Below are 6,830 nucleotides of genomic sequence, written 5' to 3' on the forward strand. Positions count from 1 at the left end.
CTAAAATAGAACCATCATGGCAGTTGCACAAGTAAATACATTTTCCTTTGTTTAGAATTAACTTTTAACCACTTTTTTAAACTTGATGCAAAATATATGAACAATTGTGGGACTCCAATGCGAATACACAACTAGCAAGTAGCTCTCTCAAAGACTCTATGATCATATTTAGTTGCAGTCTCATGTGACCTAGCCAATTAATGTAAATACATTTTCTTTGGTTTAATTAGGAGTAGCTACATCCACCTCCAAGAAGCAGCGTGGTGTTTTCACCAAGCCAACATCAGTGCAGTGGTCGCAAATCTAGATCAGCGTGCAAGAGTTGCACATAGATGTGAGGTGGTGAGCTGCGGGGGTAGACGACAGGACTGATTGTGGATAGTCGGATGCAACATAGAGACTGCACGAAGGAGGGTAGAGCTACTCATGTAGTGACATGTATCAAGATCTGCAATGTTTAAAACATCATGTTTTGATAGATTGCATCTCATTATTACATTAGTAAGGCAATCATTACATCGAGAAAATTTTCGGTGAGAGCAAGTCTGCCCAAAATTTTAATATCACTCACCAGCACATCGCGTCGTGGCCCCAAAACTACCCCTAAATAGTTTTGCAATTGGCTACTTCCAATCATTCATTGACTATCAAGTGCAATCTTTGCATTCAAAGAGCTTCTAGAATAATTGAGAGGAAAGATTTGTCAAGCCTAAGAATTTTGTCAACATGGATTGCACGTTTGTTTAAGTAGTATCTTGCAATCCGATTTTTCCTTGAAATTTTGCTATTTGAGTGATTGGAGTAGATTGGCAACTTCGTGATAGAAGCCTTTCAATCCTTGCCATCTTACTTTGCTCCCTTTGGATTGATTACAAATGGACCTAACTTTATGCTATTTATCTTAACAATTTGCAATGTTCCAAAGACCTATAGATCAGTTTGAAATAAAGGACAATTCAATAAAAGATTCAAAAGCATGTGCAACGTTAACTCTTAGAAAATTAGTTTTTGCCATATCCTAATTTTGAAGTTTGTTTTAAGAAAGCACCCATTAGTTGCTTTTCTATCTCAACTATTGGAAGTGGGGTGAGAATGAATCCATCCAAAATTAAAAGTATATTGCTTTTTTTTCCAAACTCCTAAATTGTGTGCCACATACATCATTGATCTCCCTATAATGGAATTAACTACTATAATTTCAAAATAGAGTGAAAGTAATTACAATTGCTTGGTCCATTGAAAGTGGTTCATCAATGATTTTCGGGTATCCAAGTTTCCCTCCAACTACCTTAGATGGTGCATTAATGTTGACAACTACAAAAGTGATCGTTGTAAGCTCTATGGAGGAAGCACTCACTTATGAAACTTACAAAACTTCTAATAGGAATTCAATTATAGTTTTCTCCAAGAGGAATCTTATGTGGCAAGGAAATGGCTCAACCTTAATGATTGTCATTTTAGCATCTACGTGTAGCAACAAATCACATGTCGCACAATCATTGTAATTATTTGATCTAACAATAGCTCCCTCTATGATTAAGAAGTCTTCAAAAAAAATGAGAGTGATGGTGTCTTCATCCTTGTGATTTGTTAAATTAGCTTTTAATAATTTTAGTCAAGGTACTTTTGCTTGTATTTGACTAAGAATTTGCCTTCAAATTTAAATCTATGAATTCTTGCAAAAAGCTATTTCATTCCTAAGATAGAGAAAACATTAAATCACTCCAATAGCTAGCTAGATGGAATGATAGATGTCTCCTTGCAATGTTGTGTGACTTCCAGCTTACAGGGGACAATGGTAGATTTTGTTGTATACTTCTCAAATCCTACAAGAACTTACATTATTTTAGCATGACTAATTAAAGCATGGTTAAGCTTTAATTAATTAAATTTCCCTTTGAAAGAGAAAAATGTGCTAAAAGCAATTCTTTGCTTGTATGCATTTGCAACCTCATCGCTTTCTTATATCTAGAATAGCCACGAGGTTTTCTTGAAGTCACTCATAGCTTTCTTATATCTAGAATAGCCAAGAGGTTTTCTTGAAGAACCTCACCTTAAAGAGCTATTCTCAGGTGTTATAGGTGAACTTTATTTTCTCTTAGGTGCTAGATTCTCAAAATCCAAAGCATCAAATGTTTTCAGATTGCCATTAGATGGTATGCTTGAGATCCCTTTGTCAATTTCTAATAAATGACTTGGTTCAACATAAGTTCTTAAAGTCTTAGTTTGAAATAATGTTCTATGTAAGCATTTTGAAGAAATGGCTTCCATTTATTCACAAAGATTACCATAAATTATCTTCATCTGTTGGACACCACCAAAGTTCTCAAGATTTTTGGTGCAACAAAATCCCGATGCATCTACTGCGCCATATGGAGAAAGCTACAAGGATGAACATACCAATAGATTTAGGTTTATACATGCTTTCTTTTTCTTTTTCTTTGTGGGAAAAGTCGATCATTAGCTCTTTGTGCTCTCATGAACGCTATGGACTTCCCACGAAAGGAGAAAGAAAGAAGAGCTAACAACTATTACTCTTCATGAAAGTTACTCTTTCTCAAAAACCACAATCAGTTGCTTGTATTTATTTAAAATATAAAGAAAAGAAAGCACATCAAGTGCTAATTCTCTTTCTTGAAGATCTCAAACGTTAGCTATGTATAATATAATTGCAATTGATTAATGAAGCAGAACTACATAAATCACATTGAAAGCCCCAAAGAAAAGCTAAGGATTATCTTTGTGCCCTCATGAAAACACATCAATACATCTATTGATTTCCCAAGAAGACAAACTTCAAGCAAATTTTTTGCAAAAGATATACAAAAATGATGAAAGGTTCACATAGACTCTCAAATGAAGATTTTGGTAGTTCAAAATAATTTACTTCTAGAGTAGATTAATTTTCTATTAGAATTCATAGCATGCAACCAACACACAAGACAAAGTTCAACTTATTGTTCGCAAAAATATATACAGAAGTGGTGAAATATATTGACAAATTTCAAATAGAGAATGGTGAAGTCTAAGACAAATGCTTTGTAAGAAAACAATACAATGTCTATGCTCAACAGATAACAGGATCTCGTATGCAAGAGAGAAAAGCAGATAGTATGGAGAATCAAAATTTTGATTACTATAAAACTAATACAATAGATGGCGCTGCCTCCCAGCCGTGCGCTCCTGTGTGAGGAGCTTCGATCGCATGCTGGAAACAGTAGAGGACGGAGGCTAGATGCTAAGGAATCATGGTTGCTGTAGCCAGTGATGAAATGGGCTTCACGGGCTTGCTCTTATATAGCCACCAGTCATAGTCGGTTAGACCCAATTGGGTGACCGATCATCTGGGGCTCCAAACGGGCCCTGCAACCCGAGAGTGGGCTACCCCGGGAAATGCTCCATCTACCCTCAGTGCGGTCAGTCATGGGATGCCTTCCCACACTTGCATGTAGCCTAGTAGGTAGTGTGCCAACTCTATCTGAAGCCGTCCAGCCATCAGGCCACACATGGCCCCCATCTAGTGTCCAAACCAGGACCTACCAGATAACCGAGCTACTCAAATGCCTTCTCGTCGGCGGATGGGGGGCTTACAAGTAGAGTTAGCTAGTTCCCGTGTAGTTACACGAGAGTGGAGCATTGATATCTAACACCCCCCCTCAATGTCCACCCGCAAGTGAACTTACTTTTTCAGCCCAATGCCAAGTCGATGAAGATGCCTCTCCAGCAAGTCTCTTCCAAGAGCCTTCATGAAGATGTCCACAGCATTCTCTGTAGTCGGATAGTACACTAAGTCGACCTCTCCATCCATGATGAGCTCGCGTACAAAGTGATATTGAATCTCAATGTGTTTTGTGCGAGCGTGGAACACAGGGTTCTTTGCAATCGCCATGCAACTCTAATTGTCACATGATAACTGCGTTGGTTTGTTCTGCACTGCACCCATGTCCCCTAAAATCCTCCTCAATCATACTGCCTCGCAAGAAGCAAAGCATGTTGATTTGTACTCAGCCTCGGTAGAAGAAAGAGCAACTGTGGGTTGCTTCTTGCTGACCCATGAGACAGCTCCAGATCCAAGTGAGAAACAGTAACTTGTCACTGATCTCCTGCTGTCCACGTCTCCTACCCAATCCGAGTCATAGAATCCAGTCAAGATGTTGCCCTTGGTATAGGTGATGCCATAATCAAGTGTGCCTTTGATGTATTTCAGCACCTGTATCCCTGTCCTCCATGGTTCTCCCGGGGCTTATTGGAAAACCTGCTTAGTACACTAGTCGCAAAGCTGATGTCTGGCTATGTGTTGCACAAGTAAATCAAGCTACCCACAAGCCTTATGTACTTCGCTTCATCCACCAGTGGTGATGAATCCTCGTTTGAGAGCTTCACGTCAACCTCCATAGAGGTGCCACCTGTCTTGCACTCAACCATGCCAAATGCCTTCAGTATCTCTCCAGCATACTTCAGGTGTGAAATGAAGATCTATTTTGGCTCTTGCCAAACTTCAATCCCCAAACAGAAATGCATCAGTCCGAGGTCTGTCATTTCAAACTCTCTTCCTAGCAACTTATTTGTCTGCAAGATCTTCTCTTCATGGTTCCCTATTATGACAAGATCGTTCACATAAAGGACCACGATCATACACCTGCCTCCTTCTCTGTAGATATACAAATTTGCATCATATGGGCTCCTCCTGAACCCGTTTTGTAGAAAGTAGGCATCAATCCACTGGTACCATGCTCGTGGGGCCTGTTTCAGCCCGTAAAGTGCCTTCTTCAGTTTACATACTTTACCTTCTGAACCGGGGATCTCAAAACCTAGTGGTTGTTCCATGTATACCTCCTCCTTGAGATCTCCATTCAGAAAGGTGGATTTTACATCCATCTGAAACACGGGCCAACTTCCATAGGCAGCTAAAGCCAAAACACTACGAATAGTGGTTAGTCGAGCTGTGGGAGCAAAATTATCCTGATAATCAAAACTATGTACCTATGCGAATCCTTTTGCCATGAGCCGAGCCTTGTACTTATCCAACGTGCCGCCGGACTTGTACTTGGTCTTGTACACCCACTTGGTGCCAATTACCTTGCATTTTGGTGGTCGATCCACAAGGTCCCAAGTGTTGTTCTTCATTATAGAGCCATACTCTGACTGCATAGCCTCCATCCACCTATCATCACCCTGTGCCTCTTGAAGACACTTGGGTTCATCAGCACGGATCACCTCTATCATCAAAGCATAGTTGACCAAGTGTTCTTGCACCCTTCTTTGCTCCTCTAATCTCTTGGACCCGGTGGTGTTCGGATGGTTCCTCCTCAATGGCTGGATGTTCTCTGCCGTCCAAAAGCTGCTTTACCCACTTCGGGAATGGCCGTTGCCATTGTGGTTCTGTAGGCTCTTCTTCCTCTTCTTTATCTTGAATCCTCCCAAGCACCATTGGGGGAGTTCGGTCTCCTGTTCGTGGTTGTACTGGATGGATATACTGGTCCTGGTTGTCTGGGAAGGAAGCATCCTCCTCCAATTGATGCGGTTGTTCTGAGAAGACCACATCGCGACTTACTATTACCTTCTTGGTAACAGGGTTATAGAAATGGTAACCCTTTGCCTCTTCAATGTAGCCCAAGAAAATACACTTCCGGCTCTTCGGTTCCCATTTGGTCCTGTTAGCATTAGGGACATGCACAAAACAGTCACATCCAAAAACTCTGAAATGTGCAGCTGAAGGTTTCTTACCAGAAAAGGCCTGCAGTGGAGTCCGTTCACAGCCTTCGTATAGCTACGATTCAGAATCTAAACTAGAAAGTCTTTGGCAAATCTTTCCCTTTCATCATACTCCTGCCCATTTCGCAAATGACATGCATCTTACGTTTTGCTACTCCATTTTGCTGTGATGTATGTGGCGGGAGTTTCTGCCTCTTGATCCCATGACTTTTGCAGTAACTTTTGAATTCACTTGATGTGAACTCTCCACCTATGTCTGATCTCAACTTCTTCACCTTCCTCCCCAATTCTTTCTCGACCATTACATGCCATTCTTTGAACTTACTAAAAGCCTCATCTTTAGTCTTCAGGAAGTATATCCATATCCTTCTACTATAGTCGTCGATCAGCGTCATGAAGTAGTAGGAACCACCCAAAGCTTCTATCTCCATCTTTCCGCAGAGGTCCGTGTGAACGAGCTCTAGAGGAGCCTTTGCCCTGCTAGCCTCTTTAGGAAAGGGCTGCCGATGATGCTTGCCCATCATGCAAGCTTCACATACATCGGGCAGATCTGTAATTTCTGGTAGGTCTGCAATCATTCCACTTTTATGCATCTCCTTTATAGAACTAAGGTTAAGATGATCAAACCTCTCATGCCACAGCTTAGTGTTCTTCACATCGGCTCGAGCACTGAAAGCTGAGAGTTCATAGATGTTGTTGCGCCGTGTACCTTTACCAACGACCTTCCCTTGAAGATCCAGAATCTGTGCACCATTCTCATCGAATTGAACTTTGAGGTCCCGATCCGTGATCTTAGAAACGGACAACAAGTTCCTCTTGATATCTGGCACATAAAGAACATCGGACAACTGTTTTACAACTCCATCTGACTTGAGAGCAATCATACCTGTTCCTTTTGCTGGACATTTTGCATCATTGTCGACTGCTACCAGGATGTCATTCCCTACTGGTTGTAGGGAGGTATACCAATCCTTCCGACTGGTCATGTGGCACGATGCACCACTATCAATAATCCAAGGTTCATCCGCAGGTACATGAACTGTCTCCGTGCATACGAACAGCTCTACTGGTACTACGTGCACCACTGTTGCTGGACTCTTTCTTTACTCCGTTCT

This window comes from Dipteris shenzhenensis, chromosome 25 (genome assembly GCF_047967505.1).
Source record: "Dipteris shenzhenensis isolate YYH24624 ecotype China chromosome 25, Dip_SZ_1.0, whole genome shotgun sequence".
In the NCBI taxonomy this organism is placed as follows: domain Eukaryota; kingdom Viridiplantae; phylum Streptophyta; class Polypodiopsida; order Gleicheniales; family Dipteridaceae; genus Dipteris; species Dipteris shenzhenensis.